A 26,773-nucleotide genomic window follows, 5' to 3' on the forward strand; every position below is an offset into this window, starting at 1 on the left:
AATGGCAGGAATCATCCAGTTTTGTCAAAACACATATGAGAATCTGAGGGACCCTGTGTTCTGAGAGAGGATGTCTCCAAGAGAAGACCATCATTCTCTCAGCCCATGTGCTTAGATCCATTTTTGACCCCAGGGCATGATTTGCCATCTATTGGCCCATTCTGGGTTTCTGTCTTCTGTCCTTTGTGCTTGCTAATATATAGTCCCCCGCTGATTGCTTTTTTGTGTGTAATGAATATTTTTTTATTTTTAATTTTATTGAAGTATAGTTATTGACAATGTTAATTTGTGCTATACAGCCAAGTGACTTAGTTATATGTGTATATATATACACATATATAACCTGGAATATATATATATATATATATATATATTACATAAAATATATTAATATATATATTATTCTTTTCCATTCCATTCAACTCTATTGAATATAGTTCCCTGTACATAGCAGGGCCTCGCTGTTTACCCAGCCTGTATATACTAGTTTGCTTCTGCTGATCCCAAACTTTCACTCCTCCCCTCCTTGGCAGCCACAAGTCTGTTCTCTATGTCTATGAGTCTGATTCTGTTTCATAGATATGTTCTTTTGTGTCATATTTTGGATTCCACAAGTAAGTAATATCATATGGTATTTGTCTCTTTCTGACTTACTTCTCTTAGTATGATAATCTCTAGGTCCATCCATCTGGCTGCTTTTGGATTGTCAGTTTTTATCTTATATCCCCAGTGATGACATTGACTGCTTTGGGTTTTAGGAACGGTCAAAAATAGCCACTAAATACGAGAAAAAGAGCAAGGACTGTGTTAGTCACTCAGTCATGTCCAACTCTTTGCGACCCCACAGACTGTAGCCTGCCAGGCTTCTGTGTCCATGGAATTCTCCAGGCAGGAATACTGGAGTGGATTGCCATTCCCTTTTGCAGAGGAACTTTCCAACCCAGGGATTGAACCCTGGTCTCCTGCCTTACAGGCAGATTCTTTACCATTTGAGCTACAGGGAAGTCTGTAAGCAAGGACTAGTCCTGAGTAATTGGTAGGCAACCCTGGTTTTGTTGGCTTCGTTTTCCTCTTGCATACTGGAAAATACACACCTACAAAGTGACCACTGAGAGTCTATTGAGGCTCCAGCCTAGCTGAACCAGAAGGATGACTGTGAGTCCTCTTCCCTGCAGACCCAATATTAGGGTGTTTTAGGAGGCTTGGAATCAAGCTGATTCTACACCCTAGTCTGTTTTCCAAAATGAAAACACAAAGAATAGGGCTCATTATTTGTCTTTGTAACTTTCTTACAAGGTATTAAGTAACATTGTTTGGGAACCCTTTTGCGGGGAAATTAGTTTTTCAAGGCCAGCAGGGGTGTTTGCTATAAGCAGGCTGATGTCAGCACACAAGACCTTGCTCTGCTCAATCTGTGAAGTTTCCAGATGATGAAAAGCTTTTCCATAATCAGAGGATAGTAGTTGAAGGAAGAGAGGTTGCTAGATTAAGAGCATGGTTATAAAAACAGTGACCAGTCGGTTCATAAAGTTATTTTTTTAATGTGAGCCAGGTCTTTTTTAAAAACTTTATTTATTTTCTTATTTACTTTTGGTTGTACTGGGTCTTCGCTGCTGCATGGGCTTTTCTCTAGCTGCGGTGAGCGGGGGCTACTCTCTGGTTGCGGTATGAGGGCTTCTCATGCAGTGGCTTCCCTTTTGCAGAGCACATGCTCTAGGGCACACGGGCTTCAGTACTTGTAGTATGTGGGTTCGGTAGCTGTGGCTCCCGGGCTCCAGAGCACAGGCTCAATAGTTTTGGCACATGGGCCTAGTTGCTGCCGGGCATGTGGAATCTTCTTGGACCAGGGATCAAACCCATGTCTCCTGCATTGGCAGGCTGATTCTTTACCACTGAGCCACTAGGGAAGCTCATTCATAAAGTTTTGGTTTTCTTTTTTGCTTTTCCATACTAACTTTAAGTTTTCTCTTTTAATTTTTTGAGTATTAGTACATTTAAATGGTTCAAAATTCAAAAGATACAACTGCTTATATTGAAAATAGCTTCCTCCTCTATCCCTAGCCACCCAAGGATTCACATTTTGCTCTGCAAAGGCAACTAATCCTACCAGTTTCACTTGTATTACGTAAATCCAAGTAAATAAGCACATATTTATCAATTCTCCCCTACTGTATATACTCTACAGCTTTTTTTTAACTTAAAAACTTACTTTTGTAATCTTCTTATATCAATACACAATGGCTTCATTCTTTTTTATGAATAGATATGTCATTGCATAGACCAATGCATTTTTTTCTTTTTATTAGATGAAAATCATATAACATACAGTTTATCATTTTAAACTGCACAATCCAGTGACATTTAGTGCATTCACAATGTGCAACCACTACCTCTAAATTTTTTTCATCTGTCCAGAACACCCATACATACCATTTAAAAATCTCCCTATTCCTCCTCCTCCCATCCCTTGGCAATCACTAATCTGTCTTGTCTCTATGGGTTTGCCTATTTCAGATGTTTCATACACAAGGAATTACATAGAATGTGGCCTTTGTGTCTTTCTTCTTTTGTTTAGCATAATGTTTTCAAGGTTCATCCAAGTTATAAAAGGTATCAGTACTTCGGTGCTTTTTATGGCTGAATGATAATCCATTATATGGATTTACCACAGTTTGTTCATCTCTTCATTTGTTGATGGACATTTGGATTAGTTCCACCTTTCAGCTATAGGGAATATTGCTGTTATGAACATCTGTGAACAAGTATTTGTTTGAATACTGGTTTTTGGTTCTTTGGGTCTAGACCTAGGAGTAGAATGGCTGCATCATGTGATAATTCTGTTTAACTTCTTAAGGAACTGCCAAATTGTTTTCTGCACTGACTGTACCATTTTACACTCTCACCAACAACATTGTTATTTCTCCATATCCCCTCTAACACGTTTTTTCTTTCTTCTTTTTTAAGGCCATTGCCTTAAAATGGCCTGTGGATGTAAAGTGGATGTGAAGTGGTATCTCACTGTGGTTTTGATTTGTATTCCCTTAACAACCAATGGTGTTGGTTATCTCTTCATGTACTTATTGGCCACTTCTGTATCTTCTTGGGAAAGATGTCTATTCAAGTCCATTGCCCTTTTAAAAATTGGGTTATCTGTGTTTTGTTGTTGAGTTGTATGAGTATGTTATGTATTCTGGATGTTAAACCCTTATTAGAGGGAGACAAGGAGAGGGGACTGCCTCAAACGGGACAATGTGAAAAACTTGGCATTATGACACCAAACAGTATTACTCAAAAGGGTTCATTTTTACTGCTTATAATTTATACCCCGTTCTTTGTGTGCTAAATCACTTCAGTCATGTCCGACTCTTTGCAACCCTATGGACTATAGCCCACCAGGCACCTCTGTCCATGGGATTCTTCAGGCAGGAATACCAGAGTGGGTTGCCATTTCCTTCTCTGGGGGATCTTCCCAAACCAGGAATCAAATCTGCATCTCCTGTGTCTCCTGGAGAATCTCATTACAGGCAGATTCTTTACTACTAGCGCCACCTCAGTAAGACTCAGTATAAACTTGATATTTTAAAAAGTAACAACAACAAAAAAATCAATAATAGCACCAAAAGAATCAGAGATTTAAAGATTTACTTATAAAACAAATGAAACTGGCAAAAAACAAATACACTATTATAAAGCAATTATCCTCCAATTAAAAATAAATAAATTTAAATAAAAATAGTAAATGAGAAAAAAATAAAACAAATGAAGCTACTAAGTTAAAAATAAATAAATTTAAATAAAAATAGTAAATGAGAAAAAATAAAACAAAAAATAAAACAAATGAGATACATTATGCAAAATGGCACATGGTCATTTACTGAAAAATTATAATGGCAAAAATGGGAAACCTAAATAATCCTTTACTAGTGAAGCTGTACAATCCACTTATTTGAGAGGCCAAAAAAAAACTGAAACACCTAAGGTTTTGACAAGGATTTTCAACAGGGATTCCAGCTCATTTTCAACAAGAATTCTAAAACCATTCAATGGATAAAGAACTGTCTCTTCAACAAATGGGACTGGGACAACTGAATAACACCATGCTAAGGAATGAAGTTGGATCTCCTCCCTTACTTCATGTATGAATATTAACTCAAGGGACCTCTCTGGTGGTCCGTCTAGTGGTTCCAACTCAGGGGACTGAGGCTCGATCCCTGGTCAGTGAATTAAGTTCCCACATAGTGTGGGGCACCTAAGCCCACAACTAGAGAAGCTGGTGGGCCACAGGGAAGATCCCTTGTGCCTCAACCGAGACTCTGTGCAGCCAAATACATAAATACGAAAAAAAGAAATTAACTCAAAATGGTCTTAAATATAAGACCTAAAGCTATTCAAATTATTAGATGCAAACATAGAGATAAATCTTCACGACCTTGGATTTGGTAGTGGATTCTTATATTTGATACCAAAAGCACAAGCAACAGAAGAAAAATAAGATACACTGGACTTCATAAAAGTGAAAACTTCTGTGTATCCAAGGGGCATTAACAAGAATGTGAAAAGACAACTTAGAGAATAGGAAAAATAATGATAAATCCATTCCTGTTTTTTATCGAGTCTTTATTCTGTGGAAGGCCCTCTGGCAGGTGCTGGGGAGTAGTATATTTTCGTTGCATTGTGAACTCTTTCAGGTAGGTAGTTTTTTACTATTTTATTGTATTAGCATTTATAAGTCAACATCTAGGGACCTTGATCAAAAAACTCAACAGAACTTCCCCTAGTGGGCAAAATCTTGATTTTGCCTGTCTCTCTGTCTCTCTCTGTTTTCTTTCTCACACACATCTACCTATACACACTTCTTCTAATTATTTATTGAGGTTGCAGTCGGAGGAAGAGTAATATAGCTATCCCATTACTTGAGTGAATTTTAAATTATTTTTTTTTGAGACCTCTTCCATTCATGTCCAGAGAAGCAGAAATAATTTGGTGTAGACTTTGTTGAAGTAAAGTTTCAAGGTGGAAACATTGGGTACTCATTTCAGAAGAAGTAATAAGCAACACATTGTGTTTTACTGCTGAGGTGTGTAAGACATAGAATTATAGAAATCTAAAGAAGGAAGGGTCTTTAAGGGAGGCTGTCCATGGAAATGTATCAAGCTCTGAGTTTGAAGAGTACTAAGTGATTTCTGGTAAAGCCACGTCATTGGTGAGGTCTGTCACTGAACAGTGTTAGCACACGGAATGCTGTAATTCTGCGATAGCTGCAGCCAACGACCCCTAGGTTTTCTAGACAGCTGCACAAATGTTTCCTTTTAGTGTGATATTTAGCTTCTTCTATCATAATTCTTAAGGTTTTTCTCACGCCTCTGCATCTGAAACAATTCAGTTCTATCTTTATTTGAAGTCTCTCCTGGTTAGCGAGCTGGCTGTTGGTGACATGTTATCATATATAGTGGTTTCTGTGATGTGGTTTGCTGGCCATGGCAAGATGAATGAAGATCACAGTCACATCAAGCTGAGGACTATGGTCAGACTTAAATCATTATCCTTGAGGTGTATGGCTGTCGATTTATCAATGTCCTCATTTTTAAGAATGAAATCTTCTCAAGGTTACCATACCTTTTGTGGGTGTATCAAATGAGATATAATGTTATACTCGCTCATAACTTCTTAAATAAGAATGTATTGCTTTGAGGATGGAATAAAATGACAAGCTCTATTTGGCATCTTTGTATTAAAAGGGTCTTGAAGAGATTAATGATTGTTGGCAGCCAATCAAATTTCTTTGATGTCCACTGTTTTTTTTCCCACTAGAATTCACCATTTGTCACTCCCTGAATGAGTTGCCCACACATTTACATACATAAATTACGGTGCCTTTATTACATCACTTCCAACCTATCTGGATAAAAACATGGTGGGATTTTTTCCCTGTGTGCAATTTCCATTTTGGTGGCATTTCCGCCTCTTAATAAATTCCAGACAAAGCAAATACCCAAAGCCTGTTTTTCTTTTTTTTATGTATTTCAGCTTTCTGTTTTCAGTCATACTTTGTTTGGGAGATGTCCTGCTAGGAAGTTACTTAGATTTATGAATATTTGGGAAGTTATTTGCAGACATGGGGGATCTGAAGATTCATATAATCTCATTGTATATTGTATCTCTTTTCTTTTTAAGCTCTGTATTTCGGTTTTTAATAATTTGGATCTGATATTTAATAACTTCTTGGCTTAATTACTTACTTAGTTTTAACTTTGATCTCTTTCTAAACTGTTATCAGAAGGATGTAAAAAAAATTCCAGAATGAACTCTGACAGATATATAAGATGCCTCCTCTATTCATATGGTTTTCTGGTCTTCAGAGACAGGCCAGCTTTTTAACTTCCACCACTTCTCTAGCATAAAATGTATAGGTGCCCTCAAGTGGTCTCCATCCATGCTCATTTTTCTGTTACTTCTTTTCTTCATTTCTCTGCTTTTAAGTGTGGAAGTTGGCTTTTCCTATTACTTGAAAGTAATGTCTCAAGGTGGAGTGTTTATATATTGTTATTTTGGTTTTATAATGTTTTAATATTAACATTACAAAAATGAAAAAGTGAAAAAGCTGGCTTAAAACTCAACATTCAAAAAACCAAGACCATGGCATTTGGTCCTATCACTTCATGTCAAATAGATGGGGAAAATGCGGGAAGAGTGTCCGATTTCATTCTCTTAGGCTCCAAAATCTATGTGGATGGTGACTGCAGCCACAAAATTAAAAGACACTTGCTTCTTAGAAAAATAGCTGGGACAAACCTAGACAGTGTATTAAAAAGCAGAGACATCACTTTGCTGACAAAAGTCCATATAGTCAAAACTGTGTCTTCCAGTAGTCATGTATGGATGTGAGAGTTGGACTATGAAGAAGGTTGAGTGCTAAAGAATTGACACTTTGGAAATGTGGTGCTGGGGAAGACTTGAGAGTCCCTTGAACTACAAGGAGATCAACCAGTCAATCCTAAAGGAAATGAACCCTGAATATTCACTGGAAGGACTGATCCTGAAGCTGAAGCTCCAATACTTTGTTCACCTGATACAAAGAGTTGACTCATTGAAAAAGATCCTGATGCCAGGAAAGATTGAGGGCAAGAGGAGAAGGGGGCAACAGAGGATGAGATGATTGGATGGCATCACTGACTCAATGGAGGTGAGTTTGAGAAAACTCAGGGAGATAGTGAAGGACAGAGAAGACTGGTGTGCTGCAGTTCATGATGTCACAAAGAGTTGGACATGACTTAGTTACCGAACAACAACAACAATATTAACAGATCACTGAGTAAATGCTTCTGGAGCAAATAAAAAGTCCAATACCTAATCGACAAAATCAGTTTGTTGATTTTGCTTAAACCATGAACAAAACAAGAAACATATTACTATCTAAACCTTCAAACTCCCAAAGTAAAAAAATATAAAATTGTTATATTTGTCATATAATTCTACTAGATATACTGAGAAAACACTCTACCTTCTGCAAAGATGTGTATAATAATATGACTCAATTATCCAGCTCAATGGGTTAGAGTTCCAGGCTCATGGTAATCCACAGAAAAATATCAGAGCACGAAATTTCTGGTCAGCATTTTTGACTGCCAGTCTCTATACTTTTTCCTTACCTGGACTTGTGGTGACCTGTTGCATCACTCTCCAGTGAGACACTCAGGAACATACTCGAAGTTGGCAATGCATAGGGTTTGCAGATAGGTGTGGAGAGAATGGAAACCCCTAAACCAACAGATGAGCAATTACCGGCAAGCTGACTATGATGTATCCCACAAAGCCAACTCCAATGTTAAAGTCTCTACTCTAAAGAAAATCACTTAAGGTGTATTTCACATCTATTAGAATGGCAGTTGGGGCTCCCTGGTGGCTCAGAGGTTAAAGCGTCTGCTTGGAATGCAGGAGACCTGGGTTCGATCCCTGGGTCAGGGAAGATCCCCTGGAGAAGGAAATGGCAACCCACTCCAGTATTCTTGCCTGGAGAATTGCATGGAGGGAGGAGCCTGGTAGGCTACAGTCCATGGGGTCGCAAAGAGTCAGACAGGACTGAGCAACTTCACTTTCACTTTCACTTATCAAAGAGGCAAAAAATAACAAGTGTGGGTAAGGATGTGGAGAAAAGAAAATATTTGTACACTGTTAGGATGTAAATTGATGCAGCTACTATGGAAACCACTAAGAAGGCTCCTCAAAAAATTCAAATAGAACTACCATATGATCTAGCAACTCCACTTCTGGGTATATATCTGAAGGAAAAGTAATTACTAACGTGAAAAGATAGCTGCACTCCCATATTCATTGCAGCATTATTTATGAAAACCAAGACAAGAGAAACAGCTAACTATCTATCAATGGATGAATGGATAAAGAAAATGTGGAATGGACAATTACTCAGCCATACAATGGAAAGATATCATTTGTGACAATTGCAGGGACTTTGAGGGCCTTATACTTAATGAAATATGTCAGATAAGAAAGGCAAAACTGTGTAGTCTTAAAAAAACTATATGTGGAATTGTAAACAAACCCAAACTGACTCATAGGTACAGGAAAAAGATTAGAGGTTGTCAGAGGTGGGGGATGGGCAAAATGGGTGAAGGTTGTCAAAGGGTACAAACTTCCAGTTATAAAGAAGTCCCAGGGATATGACGTACAGCTTGATGGCCAGAGTTAACAATTATATTCTATTATTATTATTTACATTAAGCTGATTTTTACTTTTTTCTTTTTGCTCCTGGCAGTTATTTTAAATTGAAGTTTAAAATAATTTAATAATAAAATTCAAAATAAAATAATAATTGATTTATAATGTGTTAGTTTCAGGTAACAGTACTGTATTTTACATTTGATTGCTAAGAAAGTAGATCTTAAAAGTTCTCATTACACACACACACATTTATAGCTATTATGGTGATGGCTGTTAAGTTAACTTGTTGTGGTGATCAATTTGCAGTATCGGTTCAGTTCAGTTCAGTCAGTCATGTCTGACTCTTTGCGACCCTATGGACTGCAGCACGCCAGATCTCCCTGTCCATCACCAACTCCTGGATTTTACTCAAACTCATGTCCATTGTGTCGGTGATGTCATCCAACCATCTCATCCTCTGTCATCCCCTTCTCCTCCTGCCTTCAATCTTTCCCAGTGTCAGGGTCTTTTCAAATGAGTCAGCTCTTTGCATCAGGTGGCCAAAGTATTGGAGTTTCAGCTTCAGCATCAGTCCTTCCAATGAACATTCAGGACTGATTTCTGTTAGGATGGACTGTTGGATCTCCCTGCAGTCCAAGGGACTCTCAAGAGTCTTCTCCAATACCACAGTTCAAAAACATCAATTCTTATATATCTATCTATCTATCTCAGGTTATTACATTGTGCATCTAAAACTAATACAATGTTATATGTTTATCTCAATTAAAAAATCACCTGCATAAGATGACAATGACAACAAAATAAGTCACCAAAAGAAATCTTCCCCAGTCTCAAGGATTAATTAAGGGATGGTTATTTGCAGGTAGAGTTTTTGTTTTAGCCAAAGCTCTTCCCTAATCTTCTTTTCTTTATGTTAAACTCAGTAATCTTTTCTATTGCATTAAAAAATAGTTCACTCAATAAAACTGGAAAAAAACCCATAAATTTTAGTTAAATTTTTTCACTTAAAAAGTTAGGTTTTAGAACAAAGTTTTTGGTAGATGTACTTTGTGTGTCTTGTATGACTTGTGGACTGCTATTACTACATATTGTGGTAATGTTTTCCTCTCTAATCACATAAGATACTGAGTTTTCTTAGCCCGAAACATGGGCTTCCCTGGTAGTTCAGACAGGTAGTTCCCAGGTAGTAAAGAACCTGTCTGCAATGCAGGAGACCTGGGTTTGATCCCTGGGTCAAGAAGATCCCCTGGAGAAGGGAATGGCTACCCACTCCAGTATTCTTGCTTGGAGAATTCCATGGACAGAGAAGCCTGGTGGACTACAGTCCATGGAGGCAAAAAAAGCCGGAGACGATTTATCAACGGGGCATGAGCACGACTAGAATGACTGCAGTCCATGAGGTTGCAAAGAGTCAGACACAGCTTAGTGATTTTCACTCTCAAATCTGAAGATATAGTGTCTTTTGTACTTTAACCTATAACCTCATTTAACCTTAATTATCTCCTTAAAGGATCTATTGCCAACTGCAGTCACACTGGGGATTAGGGCTTCAATATATGAATTTGTTGTCTGGTTGCTAAGTCATGTCTGACTCTTTGCGACCCCACTGACTGTAGCCCTCCAGGCTTCTCTGTCCAAGGGATTTCCCAGGCAAGAATGCTGGAGTGGGTTGCCATTTCCTTCTCCAAGTGATCTTTCTGACCCAGGGATCTAACCGTGTTTCCTGCATTGGCAGGCAGATTCTTCACCACTGAGCCACCAGGGAAGCCCACATATGAATTTGGGTGGGACACAATTCAGTCCGTAACAATCACAGAAAGTTGTCAGAATGAGGTGAGGAGTGGAGGAATGTGATTAGATTTTCTTTTTGAGAGGATCACCTTGGTGGCTGAGAAGCTGGGAGTTCAGTTAGAAGGCTGCCACATAAAATGATGAGAGATGGTGAGTGGAGAACCAGGTGTAGGATCTACTGTGCAGGTGAATTTGAGAATAATATGACTATGACAAAGGACTTCCCTAGTGGCTCAGACAGTATAGCATCTGCCTACAATGCGGGAGACCTGGGTTCAATCCCTGGCTCAGGAAGATCTCCTGGAGAAGGAAATGGCAACCCACTCCCAAGGATGGAGGAGCCTGGTAGGCTACAGTCCATGGGGTTGCAAAGAGTCAGACACGACTGAGTGACTTCACTCACTCACTATGACATTTGTCCTTCCACTGAACTCTTCTGTGAACCTCTCAATTCTTTTGTGCATCAGTCTCTTTGATACAAAATACTGCTGTGGCTTAATCTGTTGTAAACATGTAGGGAATTCCATGCTCATCAAAATGAACATTAATAGTCAAAATATCAAAGCTTGCTAATGAAACTTAAAAATTCAAAATAAAATATTTTGCTTTATTCTTAGTAGGATGACACTTGCAATTACTTGCATTTTTTTTCAAGAGGAGAGTTTTGTTTTTTTGTTTTGATTTAAAAAAAATTTTTTTTTGGCCACACTGCACAGTTTGTGGGATCTTAGTTCCCTGACCAGGGATTGAACTCGTGTCCCTGAATTGGAAGGACAGAGTCCTAACCACTGGATCACCAGGGAGTTCCTACTTGCAATTTGATAAGTTATTTTGGGTAGAAGAAACAAGTAAGCTAAAGAAAAGCATAACTTGGGGGTTCTCTAGGAGAAATTTGGGGTTGAAAATTATGCTTTCCTCCTGTTTTCACATGGGTGGCTTTTTCCTATCATTCATGTCTTGGCGCCAAAGTCTTCTCATCTAGGAGGCCTTCCCTGAATCCCCAGTCTAAGGTGTTTCCCTCTGTCACTTTTCATCCCATCGTGCAACTTTATTTTCTGTGTGGCACGTTCACTCTTGATATTTTGTTTGTTGCCTGCCCCTCCTAAGATCTGCATTCTGGGAAACAAGCTCTTTGTCTTGTTCACGACTGCATTCCTCCATCTAGAACATTGCCTGAATCACAGTAAGCACTCAGTAAATATTTGTCAGATGAATGAAAGGATAAAAGAAAAACTTGAAGGCCCAGCTCACTAAGACTTACAGATTGTGTAAGGGGAAAGAAACCCCTTCTGCATAGTGCAATGCTGGCTCTTGACAGAGGACCACACAGCAGACAAAGGGCTATGTAGATTTCAGGGCTAGAAGGTTTGTATTTTTGATGGTTTATGTGCAAATCTGGGAATCAAGAGATTGGGGGTTCACATCTGCTGTATCTCCAACTCACTGAGGGACTATGGTACAAATCATGGAACTTCCGCAAGCGTTAGTTTCTCCATCTGGGTGGCATTACTGGCTAGTTTAAACATTTAGAAACCTTCATTGGCAAATATGACTCTATTTATGCTGTTTCTTTCAGGAGATTGAGTGCTGTGTGGAAGTGAGCCCTGTTTTTCCCTTTGGTTTCTGAGTTGCCCCTCCTCAGCAAGCAAGGTGATTAATTGCCTTGGATTCCTCTTCTGCTATTCCCTTTCCCAGCCTCGCCAGTAAGGCTGCATAGCTTTGATGGGAAAGACAAGGCCCTGGTCATATTAAGACTGCCCTGGGTTGTCATTCCCAGACTTCATTCCTCTTCACTGGCCTCCCCTCGCTCAATCAATCCACCAGCCCTCCACCCCCCAGGCTCAGTGCCAGAGGAGGTTGGTAGCTTTGATTCATCTTCCATGTGATCAACTGCAGAAATTAAGTCCTGTGAGGGGATTCAAGGGGCTGTTCATGAATCCATCACCCATTTATTCTTCCCTGCCAAGCAGACCTGCTCTACAGCAGGAGGCCTTGTCCCTGTGAACGACTATGGAGTGATTTCCATCTTGACTCTGGGGCATTCTTACCTCCTAAGAGTCAGGCGTCTCTCTAGATAGGGCTCTGCTTTCTGTCCTCTGGCCATACCTAACTCGGAAGCAGGAGAAAAATTAGGCATGGCAATAAAGGCCATAAACTTTGGATTTGGTCAGACTTGGATTAAAATCCCAGCTACATGACTAACTCTGTGAGCTTAGGCAAGTTACTCAACCTCTCTGAGCCTCAGTTTTCTTATCTGTCAAATGAAGATGAGAAAGGGTGATAAGAATTAAAAGAGGTAATATGGGCCAAAAATTCAGTGTAGAGGCTGGCATGCCAGTCTGGGAGTTGCCACTCTCAATGACTAGTGCCCTCTTTACCAAGTCTAGGGAACACACCCGAGAATGCTATGCTCCCTCTCTTTCTTAGTTCCCAGGGTTGTTTTAGAAGGTGTACATGTTGAGGTTTAAAAAAGTTGGTCTCCACTTTTTTGAGACCTCCTTTGTACAGTTAGATAGTCAAATGACTTTCACCCTCGGGGTTATATGTTCATCAGCTCACCTCTGACGGTTAGTATTGCTGGTGCTCAGAAATGTTTCACTTCATCCTTTAAATAACAACCCTGAAAAAAGGAGGTGTTCCATCTAATGCACTGTCTACACAGACAAAACCCAGCAGGAGTTCATGTAATTTCCAGAGAACAAGACTGTGGAGACAAACTGGATTATTCCACTTGAATTATAACATGTTAATATTTTATAGACAACTTCACTTTTCTTTGGACTTCCCTGGTGGCTCAGACAATAAAAAAGATCTGCCCAAAATGTGGGAGACCCAGGTTCAATCCCTAGGATGGGAAGATCCCCTGGAGAAGGGAATGGCTACCCACTCCAGTATTACTTGCCTAGAGAATTTCATGGACAGAGGAGCCTGGCAGGCTACAGTCCATGGGTCACAAAGAGTTGGACACAACTGAATGACTAACTTTTCTTTAAATGTTTGATATGATCAATATTTTTTTTAAATGTCTGTATTCTGAAACCGACCTGATCTAATCTTTTCCAGGCAGTGAATGGTGTATTGGTTTCCCACATGAACCAGATTGATGAAATATTTGCTTAGTCCCATGAATGGAATTTGTTTCCTCTTAAAAAAAAGGGAATATCTCAATAGGGGCATTTGTTATACATTTTCCAACTTATCAAGTGGTGCAGCAGGTTTTCTTGAGTGGCATGTAATGTTACTTTCTGGTTTAAAGTTCTGATTTATCCTATAGGTTAGAACAGTGAGTGGGGGTGGAATCGGCTGGTGTTAAGAAGTCAGCCTCAGCACTAGAAGAAAGAAAGAAGAAAGAAAGACTGAAAGAAAGAAAGGGAACAATGGAAGCATTGTAAGAAATATTTATAAGTCAAATGTTACAGAGAAAAACCCCAAACCAAAACCTATTTCAAAAAATGTTGGAGGAAATGGTATATCTTTTTATGTGCTTAAGAAAACAGTTAAAAAGAACTTCACAGCATTGGGTCTATTAAGTTCATTTATTCCAGTGATTTCCCAGATATTTCCAAGTTCCATTTAAAACAGAAGTCTTCTATCAAGCAATCCTTTGAAATTATTTACTCTTTTATGGTTGTAAAGTATAGAAACATAATACTTTTAATGGAAACCCTAATAAACGGCACATGCTACAAAGTGTCTACTGATGTGCTTTATAGGTTGGGATTCTTACATCACACAAACTTGCCAGTCTATGTTTCTGATCCCAATAAATGTCCCAGGCTGTGGAAGAGGATGGCTGGAAGGGCGCGGCCATGCAGTCAGGGCATACTCATCAGAAAGATATGGCAGCCAGAGTCCTTCTGGAAGCACACCCTGCCAGCAAGGAAGAAACAGAATTATTTGAATTAAGGGCTTCATTTTGTTTGAGGGATGGTGACTTGGTGGGCACCATAACTTGCAAAAAGCTTTTTCTCATATTCTATATAAAGGAATTTTTGTACGAACCTGGTTGTGAATCCCCAGAATAAAATAGTATGTAGTATTTTTAGCACATATTTAATTGGCAACAGAAAAATTAAAACCACTTGACTTATAATGTTAAAATGGTACTCTGGTTAAAGTCAACTCCCAATCAAGAAAATTTAATGCACTTCACCAAATGCATATTTTCATACAAAATAAATATATTTTAAAGTTATATAGCCTTAATTTTATGCTGAAATAGTACCAGCAGTTCACAGATGGATTTTTCCCCCCCGGCAAATTATTTTTCATTGAAATGTTTTCAAAGCGTTCTCACTTGGGTATGCTTCCATTTAACAATTCAGGCATTCTACATTAACTAGTAATTGATTTATTGACATTTGATGGATTCATACTCACGTTCCTTGGTTTAAAAATCTTGTTAAAATGTTGTTAATAATCTGTGGGTATATATTTCAAATAACTGTCATTAAATTTAGAATAACTGTCATTAAATAGAGAGAATTAAGTTTAATAGAGTAGTTATTATATATTTAAATACCAATGGATGATTAGAAGCAGATTTATTGAGGGTTTAATCATGGCTAGACAGATTCATGCCTTTCCAGCAAATATATTCATTTGATTTCTTTTGTTTTTATTTTTCTATTTTAAAGTAAATGGTTAGTAGGCATTTAAATTGGTAGTGTATCAAAAGCGAAAGCTTCAATTAATGAGCATTCAAAATACACAGAATACATTTTACTGCTTGAGATAATTTAAGCCTGTATATTAATTCTTCGTGAACCTAGAAAACTCTGCCTTTTGTAGGAAGACTCAGAGAAGCCCAGAGAAGAATGGCTATTAGGAAAAGAGAGTTAGGAAATTCACCTGATTGTGTTCATTTTTGCCACTTGGTAAAACAGTTATCTAACCTCTTTTAAAATGTCTTTAATGCTGTGGGTAAAATATCAAAGACTGATGCTTTTAACAACTCTGTTCAAAAATGTCAGTTTGATACAGTCAAACTATCATGTTTTAGTTTTGCTTTTATTTTTAAATAACAAGAGATATCTCCCAAACTATCTGGAGAGGTTGGTTTCGATTCACGGGCCTTCAGCCCACCCTATCCCAGGTTTGAAGCATTTTGTTAGATCTCTTTGATCTGTTTGACTTCTGCTTCATGGAAAAATGCTCATAAACCTTCAGAGAAAGCCTTTCTTTACTTTTAGCTTTATTCAAGAATTATAAACAGTGCACAGATCTATAGCAAAATGATTTTAAGAGCACTTAGGACCCTCATGCTAACTTATTTGCTCCCTAGCGGGAAAAAAAAGGGGGGGAGGGGACTTGTTTGGTAAAAAAGAAGTTTAAAAAGTTCAACTTTGCTTAGTGAAAAGGAACTCCACTTTTAAGTGGCTAAAAGTATTGCATTTCATTTTTTTTTAAATATTAAGATCTCTAAAGCAACAATCTTTTTAAACATGTTATGCACAAGGATTGGCATGACGTTTGAAACAGCTTCAAGAGTCCTGTTACTCTTGACATGCTGGCAAACGCTTCACAGATGTGCGTTCTCGCTGCAGCCACGCCGGGAGAATGCAAAAGCTGCCTCTGCCACCAGTACCTGCCTGTGGTGGTGCTCCAGTGAAACAGGCCAGAAGCCCAGAAGGTGAAAGTCCCCTATTCTCTGTAATCCCTCCTTACTCCAGCCTTGCTATAGCTTCTCGATTAGTTTTGGGATCTACCAGCTGAGCTCTACACTCTTAGATGTGGGATAACAACTGTTGAGTCAGAAAAAAACATACTAACAAAGTTAGCAATCTTTGGCATTTCTCAAAGTATCCTCAGTATAGAAGTGAGAGAGGGTTAAAGATTATTTCTGCTACTGCTTTTTAAAAATGGAGTCTCCTAGAAATACCGTGTTGTTGCCATTGTTTAGTCACTAAGTCCTGTCAGACTGTTTGCGACCCCATGGACTGTAGCCCACCAGGCTCCTCTGTCCATGGGATTTCCCAGGCAAGAATACTGCTAGAGTGTGTTACCAGTTCCTCCTCCAAGGGAATCTGCCCAACTCAGGGACTGAACTCGCTTCTTCTGTGTTGGCTGGCAGATTTTTTACCGCTGAGCCAACAGGAAAACCCAGAAATATTATATGACATCCCTTATATGTGGAATCTAGAAAGAAATGATACGAATGAACGTAACTTTCAGAACAGAGACTCACAGATTTAGAGAAGGAACTTATAGTTCTTGGCAGGGGATGAAGGGTGGGAGGCAAGGGATGGTGGGTGGAAAGGATGGTTAGGGAGTTTGGGATGGACGCGTACATACACATTGCTGTATTTAAAATGGGTAACCAATAAGGTCCTACTGTATAACACAGGGAACTTCACTCAATGTTATGTGGCAGCCTGGATGGGAAGGGAATTTGGGGGAGAATGGATACATGTATATGTGTGGCTAAGTCCCTTGCTGTTCACATGAAACTATCACAACATCATTTGATAATTGGCTATACTCCAATACAAAATTAAAAGTTTAAAAAAATTAAATATAAATGGGGTCTCCTAAAGCTCCACGGGAGTTGCAAAATGACATCTCCTGGACAGAACCAGTACTGCTAAGGAATTTTATTTGGAAAATTCACTTATTAATACTTTCAGGTAAAGACTCAGATTTCAGTTTATCTTGAAAAAAATAAAGTCTGACCACATTGGCATTTTCTCCAGCAAACTGGAAATAGTAGTGAATGCACATTTTATAGAGACAGTTTAAATTTTGATCATTTTCCCCACTCTTTAACCATGTCACTGTAGCATAAGATTACTCTGAAATACCAACAATGTTACCCATGTATAGGCCCTGTCCAAAAGACACCAAAACACCTTTTCAGTTGCTGGTATCATCAATTCAATCAACAGATTTGGCTTTCTAATTCCACAAAATCAACTGTGAGGCTGAGCTGACTAATCAGTTCTGGATCTTTCGGGGTGGGAGGACATGGTGTGTAAAGTAAGCACAAAAGAGTTAATCTGTGAACCTGGACCAGAAAGGGCATGAGATACCCCAAGTTAAACTGGGTTTTCAGCCTCAGGCTCTCTCCTCACCTGGCATTTGGCCTCCTTGACCCCATCCTTTCTCAGCTAGAAAGTCTAAAGGATTGAATTTTCTCTGGGTGTCCCCTTTGACCTCTAGTGTGTTCCCTCCATGGCTTGAAAGCCTGGTTAAACTCCCAAAGCTGTTGGCCTTCCTTGCTTCCTGTTGGCTGTGTCTGCCTTGTCTCAGATTTTTCATCTTTGTATACCTAGCCTTGTAATCTTACTCCAACTCCTGATTTCTCCTCTAGCCTGGCAGTTTGGTGAAAAATTGAACAACTTCTGGAAATGGGATCTTTACTTTTTTAGATAACATTTTTATCTATGTCGCTCTTCGTAATTCTTTCATTAAAAAAGTTAGTGTAGTTTAGATAGGACCAAATTTACTTTTTTTTAGTGTAAAGATCTATGAGTTGTATCAGCGATATAATTGCTGTTGTTGTTCAGTTACTAAGTAGTGTCCAGCTCTTTGTGAACCCAAGGACTGTAGCACACCAGCTCCTCTGTCCTCCACTATTTCCTGAAATTTGCTGAAATTTATGTCCACTGAGTTGGTGATGCTATCTAACCATCTCATCCTCTGCCTCCTCCTTCTTCTTTTGCCTTCACTCATTCCTAGCATCAGGAAATGGGTCAGCTCTTTGCATCAGGTAGCCAAAGTATTGAAGTTTCAGCTTCAGCAACAGTTCTTACAATGAATATTCAGGGTTGATTTCCTTTAGGATCGATTGATTTGATCTCCTTGCAGTCCAAGTGACTCTCACAATTCTTCAAAACATAGAACATTTCCACCACACCAGAAAATTTTCTGTGCCTCCTTGAAATCAAATTCTCCCTTCAACCTCAGTTTCTGGAAATCAGTGACAACCAGTATAAAATATTTAGGTTTCCTAACCATTTACAGATATCCTCCAGCCCTCATCAGGCTGCCCTGTGAGAACTGGGGTTAGAGGTACTAGCACAAGAAAATATTGATATTTTGGTGACTGCTATTGTTGTAAGTAATTAAGTCCTTTTCTCTGACCCAGGAATCTTGTGCCTCTGCCAGCATCTATGAACGGGGGCAGGCTAACTTGTTATTTTGCAAGTAGCATAAAATTTCAGACCCTTTATATGTCTCTCAACCAGTTTATTTCTTCCTTTCCAATCCATTTCATCTCTCTCTCTCTCTCTCTATTTTTGCCTTATTGCATTGGCTAGGATTTCTAAGTGAAACTGAAAGTTGCTCAGTCGTGTCTGACTCTTTGCAACCCAATGGACTATATACAGTCCGTGGAAATCTCCAGGCCAGAATACTGGAGTGGGTAGCCTTTCCTTTATCCAGGGGATCTTCCCAACCCAGGGATCAACCCAAGTATCCCGCAATCCAAGCAGATTCTTTACCAGCTGAGCTACAAGGGAAGCCCAAGAATACTGGAGTGGGTAGCCTATGCCTTCTCCAGAGGATCTTCCCAACCTAGGGTCTCCTGCATTGCAGGTGGATTCTTTACCAACTGAGCTATCAGGGAAGCCCAAAGAATTTCTTATGGTGTTAAATAAGATCGCCTTGTTTCCGATCTTATGGGGAAATCTTCCAAACGGATCCAATTTCTTACCGTTAGTTATGCTATAAGCTGTTAAGTTTTTGATAAATATCCTGTGTCAGATTGTAGATGTTCCTTGTTATTCATAGTTTTCTATTTTTGTTGAGGATATTTCTTTTCATCTTTACTTTCAGAGGCGTATTGGTCTGTACTTTACTCACAACATCTTTGGTTTTGGTATCAGAAAAATGAGCTGGGAATTTTTGTCATCTCTTTTATATTTTGAAAGAGTTTGTACAGTGTTGTTATTACTTCTTTCTTAAATAGTTAGTAGAATTTGTCTTGAAGTCCTCTGGGCCTGGAATTTTCTTTTCTTTTCCTTTATTTTTTTAAGAAGATTTTAAATTAGAAATTAAATTTTTTTAAAAACATATGGGACTAGTCAGGTTACCTATGTCTTCCTGAGGGAGCTTAAAGTCCCTGTCTAATAGTCCCAATATCTCTCTATTATTTGTGATTCTGTTGATTGTTTTGTCTTTTAAAATAATGTACTAATTTAATTTACTGCTTGGTATGTCTTGCCCTGGACATCTTATGTACAGCAATATAGACCAAGGTAACTATTTATTCTTGATAATGGGCATGTCTCCTACTTTTGCTAGTGTCTGGGGTTGTCATCCTAAAGGGTGGGGCTGGGTTGGGTTATTTTCTTGCTGTGATCGCCTTCATTGTAGCACAGAGTTCCAGCTTCTAGCATTACCTTGTGTTTAGGGTCGGGAATGGTCTGCTAGAAGGTTTTCCTCAATGTCTACTTCACTCTCAGGTTTAGGTCTTCCCTTTTTTGCCTACACTTCAGAAACTTATCTCGCCATACTTTTAAAAAAATAATTATTATCCAGTATCGTGCATCGAACCTGGACTGGCGACTCGTTTCCTATATGATATTATACATGTTTCAATGCCATTCTCCCAAATCTCCCCACCCCCTCCCTCTCCCACAGAGTCCATAAGACTGATCTATACATCAGTGTCTCTTTTGCTGTCTCGTACAGGGTTATTGTTACCATCTTTCTAAACTCCATATATATGCATTAGTATACTGTATTGGTGTTTTTCTTTCTGGCTTACTTCACTCTGTATAATAGGTTCCAGTTTCATCCATCTCATTAGAACTGATTCAAATGTATTCTTTTTAATGGCTGAGTAATACTCCATTGTGTATATGTACCACAGCTTTCTTATCCATTCATCTGCTGATGGGCATCTAGGTTGCTTCCATGTCCTGGCTATTATAAATGGTGCTGCGATGAACATTGGGGTACATGTGTCTCTTTCCCTTCTGGTTTCCTCAGTGTGTATGCCCAGCAGTGGGATTGCTGGATCATAAGGCAGTTCTATTTCCAGTTTTTTAAGGAATCTCCCCAGAGGGAGGGTATGGGGAGGGAGGAGGGAGGAGGGTTCAGGATGGGGAACACGGGTATACCTGTGGCGGATTCATTTCAATATTTGGCAAAACTAATACAATATTGTAAAGTTTAAAAATAAAATAAAATTTTAAAAAATTTATTTATTTATTTATTATTTATTTTTGGTTGTGCTGGCTCTTCATTGCTGTGCAGCAAGTGGGGGCTACTCTTTGTTGAGGTGCTTGGCCTTCTTATTTGGTGGCTTTTCTTGTTGCAGAGTGCAGGCTCTAGGTGCACGGGCTTCAGTAGTTGTGGCCCAGGGGCTTTAGTTGCCCCGTGGCATGTGGAATCTTCCTGGATCAGGGATCAAACCCATGTCTTCTGCATTGGCAGCTGGATTCAATCCACTGGGCCATCATGAAAGTCCTCTCCATTCTTTTAAAGACTGCTGTTGCTTGTTTTTTGAGTTTGCTAGCCTGATGTTGGGGAGTGGAATGGAGGTGTTTTCCATTGTTCTGCTTCAGTCCCAGTCTTAAATAGGTGCTTCAACCCCAGGTCTTACAGGTGGAGCCTTCTCAGTGGTTCTTCTGCTTGCTCAGCAATAGGAGATCTCTTATATTCTGGGTCTTGGAAGTATTCCTGACCTTTGTCAGAGGATATTTCTGTTCCTGCACCCACCTGCAATATATCTTCATCTGTACTCTGAGGGTGACAAGGTTTAATGTCTTTTCTCCAGTGGGATAAGGCTTTTGTTCTGTAGGAAATATAGAAGAGAAGGAATGGGCAGATCTTCATACCTTCACCTCAGTGGTTTCTCTTCCTTTCCCCAGGTCTTCACCATAAAGGATGCTTCTCTAGACTCTTATTCTGTCTCCAGTTTTCTTAGGCACACTCAGTGAGGTCTCTGTTGTAAACAGGTGTGAATTCTTCTACACCTGTGACTCTCAGTAATTCTAAATGCTCACTCTAAACTCTATACCCTATACTCTACACTTGTCTTTTAAGGATTTGTTAAATATTTAAGTCAATTTTTTTCTTACCAGTGCATATAACATTTGGTGTTTGCTGCAGCTAAGTGCTCTCCTTGGAGGCATCTGTTGTTCTTAAGTTCTGTTGTTTAACCTGTGACCCTATCTCTGTGACAGAGTCAAGAAAAGTTGTAATTTCCTAAGTTATCTAGCTTTTTTGGGGGGTTGTGAGTGTGGGGTGATGTTCTTTCCTGTTTCCCATACCCCATAGTGAAACCTGAAACCCTGTTTATTGACTTATTAAAGAGTTCATTTCTTGGTGTTCAAACCATCTATGGGCAAATCTCATATTATTGGCCAAATGTCAATCAGGTCATCTTGAACCTCAAGTATCAGTAACAGAAAATCCAACTTCAAATATTGAAACCAGAAAGTATTTATTATCTCATTTGAAGAGAAAAACTGAGATAAAAGGTTTAGTTAAGTCAGGTCAATAATTTTATTAGGGTTCTAGGGTCTTTCTCTTTTCTCCTCTGCTATTCTCAGGATACTGCTGTGTCCTTTTAGGGTAACTTCCTCCAGTGTCCCAAGATGGTCACCAAAGTTACCAAAGAAGAAAAAAAAAAAACTACATAAAACTATACATAAAATCAATAGCCTTTTTGTATTATTAGTTGTTCAGAGAAAGAAAATTATCCCAGGAAGATTCCCATTAAGACTTCCTATATGTCTTATTTGGGCTTCCCTGGTGGCTCAGAGGGTAAAGCATCTGCTTACAATGCAGGAAACCTGGGTTTGATCCCTGGGTTGGGAAGATCCCCTGGAGAAGGAAATGGCATCCCACTCCAGTACTGTTGCCTGAAAAATCCCATGGATGGAGAAGCCTGGCAGGCTACAGTCCATGGGGTTGCAAAGAGTCGGATACGGCTGAGCAATGTCACTATATGTCTTATTTAACAGGATTGGATCACATGCCTATTGCTCAATTAGTTGCTAGAAAAAGAATGGGACTACTGTGTTTGATATAACATCAAGATTCACCTTTGGTCTGGGAAGGGGACAAATTCTTCTGAAGCAGATGGCCACCTGATAGCTGAGCAAAATCAGGATTCTATTACTAGCAAATAAAAATGTGAGGACTAGCTGTTAAATGGGTGACTAATTGTGCCTGGTAGAGTCTATAAGTTGTAAAGAAGGACAAGCTTTGCAGTCAGATATATCTGTTCTGGCTCTTTGAATTTTGGAAAGTACAAAATGAATAATATTTTGTAAATATTAAACATTTTATATTTATCTCTCTCCCTTGTGAAATCATATTCTTTGGAATTCATTTCGTTATTGTAGCTGAGGAAGAGGGCATGGATAATGCCACCTAAGGAGGATAGAGGAAGTGATTCTGGACTTGGTAGATGCTCAGAATATGGTAGCTGTTGTTAACCCACAAGTAAATTGTTATAACACATTTAGCTAATGGCTTTTTCTAATGATAAGTCCTTTATTACAGCTGCATTTTCCATTTTGAGGGAAGATAGACAAGTATTTTCTAGCTTAAACGCAGAGTGACAGGCCTTTAGCTGACCACCTCTTCTGTGGTAGCAAAAGACAGGGTTATATGGCAGAAATGTCAATTTCAGCCTCTCCCATTAGAGAGGATAAGGACTTCCCTGTAGCTCAAACGGTAAAGAATCTGCCTGCAATGCAGGAGACCCGAGTTCAATCCCTGGTTCAGGAAGATCCTCTGGAGAAGGGAATGGCAGATACTTCAGTATTCTTCCTTGGAGAATTCCATAGACAGAGAAACCTGGAGGGTTACAGTTCATGGGGTCGCAAAGAGTCAGACACGCTGAGCGACTAACACTTATCCACTTATCCATTAGAGAGGAAGGTCCTATATTCCTGTCTGATTGACATGAGCCCTTGCTGTGGAGTATGGAAAGCCTAGGAAGCGCAAGGAAGTAAGAGAACTCTTCACGGATTGGTGTTTGTCTTTCCATCCACAACTGTGGAACTCTGCAATGAGCAAGGAAAGTTATAGCACCAAACAAGAAATAGTTTAAGCTCCCATTTCTCTTTAGCCACCGCAGAAGAATGAGACATTGCTCAGGTTAAAGTGCAATGCATTTAATTATACCAAAATACAAATGAGTCTTTTTGTTTGCACATCACTGATGCTTTAGTTGAGCAAACTCTGGGAGATAGTGAAGTTCAGGGAAGCCTGGACTGCTACAGTCATGGGGTTGCAAAGAGTCAGACATGAGTTAGCAACTGAACAACAGCAACATGCTTTAGTTATTCTAAAACTTATGCTTAGTCTTGTTAGTTTCTCAACATATTTATTTCCCCAAGGCCCATCAATCATATTAATTCCTTTTTAATCCTGAAATAATTTTTCTAAATTGAAAGTGCCATAGCCATTCTGAAAAATAAGATGGCCCCCCACCCAACCACAATTTGGTTCCAATATAGAAACACACCAAGAGGGTATGAAAAGGTTTATTATTTACCAAACTGAGGATTTTCCAGAGAAGTCAGGGCAGAAACCCTAAGCAGGTCTGAAAATGGCTTGAGAGAGCAAGGAAAGGAGACAGGCCTGGGGTTTTAATGGTGCTTAAGGGAGAGTCCAGGCTGAGGGTTCTTGCCTATGAGTGGAGACTTGTGTGTCTTGAACTCCCACCAGTGCTAACGCAGCAAACACCCAGATTTTATCATCTTGCCCAGACGTGAGGCAAAGGGAAAGAGAGATGTGAAGCTTACAAGCTGTCAGCAGTTAAGCTGAAAAATGGAGTCAGAATCCTTATTAAAATAAGATATCTTTGGGAAGTCCTATTGAAGATGATATTTCAGCTGTTTGGACCTCTTGAGAGCTGGGTGGGAAAGTTGCAAGAAACAGGATGAAGAAAGGATGAAGAAAAAAGAACAAATGACCTTGCAAAATCTTTTGCTAGTACTAGTTACTTATTCTAGTTCTCAGTGAAATTCAAACAAATTTCTTTTGACTCAAGCTCCTTTATAACCACACTCCCGCCTGCCTCCTTCAGCCTCTCTGTAATTCACTGTTTGAGCCTCACTGACATTTTTTTTTTAATGCTTTACAACTGTGAACTATTTCTAACACACAGAGAAAGTCATGTGCTTTTCATAAACTGTTTTAAAAGTATGTTCACATACCCATAACTCAGATTTAAAATACACAGTTAGTTCTCATTGTTCACGGTAGTTATGCTCTATAAAGTTCCTGGGCTTCCCTGGTGGTTCAAATGGTAAAGAATTTGCCTGCATTGCAGGAGAGCCGGGTTCAATCCTTAGGTCGGGAAGATCCCCTGGAGAAGGGAATGGCAACCCACTCAAGTATTCTTGCCTGGAGAATTCCATGGACAGAGGAACCTTGCAGGCTACAGTCCATGGGGTCACAAAGAGTCATGCGACAAACACTTTCACTTTTCACATGCTCTATAAAATTCCTGGAAACACTGATAGTGAATATTGAACCATTACTCCTAGAAGAAATATAGGGTTAAGTTCTTGTGAGCCTCTGGTCACAACATTTCTATCAACTGATCAACACATAACCTGTCTTATTTGTTTCTGTTTAAACACATCTTATTTAAGGTATATTGGTGATAGTGAATCACCAACGTTGAGCTCATGACAACATTACAACTCATGCCTGATCAGAGCTTATATGACATGTGTTGTCGGACTTCTTAATTTTTGCCAAATTACTTAGCATAAAGTGCTATCTCACTTTCTTTTTTTTCTAGTTTTATTGAGATATAGGTTATGTACAGCATTGTGTAAGCTGTAAAATGTACAGCATAATGATTTGATTTATATATATCATTAAATGTATTATCACAATAAGTTTAGTGAACATCCATTGTCTCACATAGATACAAATGAAAGAAAAAGAAAATAAATATTTTTCTTTGTGATGAGAACTCTTAGGTTTAACTCTTTCTACTTTCTTTTAATTTGCATTTTCCTAATTACCAAGGAAGTTGAAAATCTTTCTGTGCAATTATTTGCCAGTTGGTTTCCTTTTATTGTACACTGCTTTTTGAGATAGTTTACCCACCATTATATTTGATGATTTTTTCCTTATTAATTTAGAGATTTTTAAAATGTACATTCTGTATATTAGTATTTTCTTGATTGTATCATCAACATCTTCCTACAGTAGCATGTCTTTGTATTTTAGATGATCTTTGTCATACAGAAATTTCAGTTGCTTTCATGAGGCAAATTTTGTGTTTTATTTAAGAAAATTTCTCTTGCATATTACAAGGTCATAAAGATATTTCTATATATATTGATACTCTCCACATTATCTTCTCATGATTTTAAAGTTTTGCATTTCATAGTGAGACTTTTAATAAGCCTTGAATTCATTTTTATATGTGGAATAAACTTTTAAACATAGAGAGTCAATTTTCTCAGCTTCATTTATTAGATAGCCCATTCTTTCCCCACTATTTATTGTGTCACTTTCAGGGGCCCCCTGACCCCAGAAATAAATATACTGAGTTCCCAACATGTGAGTGTCTGTTTTGTGATTTTCTATCCTATTGTATTAGTCTATTTGTCCTCCAGCTAATATCACACTGTTTTAAGGACCCAAGCTCTATAAGAAATCTTGATATTTGGAAAGACAAGATGTCCCCCTCCTTATTTTTATTTTTCAAAATCTTCTTGATTACTTTTGGTACTTTATTCTTCCATATGTATTTTAGGATTAGCTTGTCAAATTTAGTCCAAAACCCTGTTAAGAGTGAGATTAGAATGGCAATAAATTTATAAATTAATTTGGGGAAAATGTATAGATGTGAGAGTTAGACTATAAAGAAAGCTGAGCGTCGAAGAATTGATGCTTTTGAACTGTGGTGTTAGAGAAGACTGTTGAGAGTCCCTTGGACTGCAAGGAGATTCAACCAGTCCATCTTAAAGGAGATCAGTCCTGAATATTCATTGAAAGGACTCATGCTGAAGCTGAAACTCCAATACTTTGGCCACTTGATGTGAAGAACTGACTCACTGGAAAAGACCCTGGGAAAGATTGAAGGTGAGAGGAGAAGGGGATGACAGAGGATGAGGTGGTTGGATGGCATCACCGACTCAATGGACATGAGTTTGAGCAAGCTCCGGGAATTGGTGATGGACAGGGAAGCCTGGTGTGCTGCAATCCATGGGGTCAAAAAGAATCAGACATGACTGAGCGACTGAACTGAACTAAACATTCTTACAACATGAGTCTTTCCATCTACTGACAGTCTGTACATCTCCATTTATTGGTTTTATAATTGGTCCTTAAGTACATTTTACTATTTCCATTAAGAAATGTGCATCTTTG

General features: G+C 38.8%; 1 non-coding gene across 1 annotated transcript; it reads left to right on the plus strand.

Annotated features, from left to right (window-relative positions):
* Positions 1 to 7,893: 7,893 nt before the first annotated feature.
* Positions 7,894 to 7,966, plus strand: TRNAS-GGA (transfer RNA serine (anticodon GGA)). Its single transcript has one exon. It is a non-coding gene; the product is annotated as a tRNA-Ser (tRNA).
* The last annotated feature ends 18,807 nt before the right edge of the window (positions 7,967 to 26,773 follow it).

This window comes from Bos taurus, chromosome 5, assembly GCF_002263795.3.
Source record: "Bos taurus isolate L1 Dominette 01449 registration number 42190680 breed Hereford chromosome 5, ARS-UCD2.0, whole genome shotgun sequence".
Lineage (NCBI taxonomy): Eukaryota > Metazoa > Chordata > Mammalia > Artiodactyla > Bovidae > Bos > Bos taurus.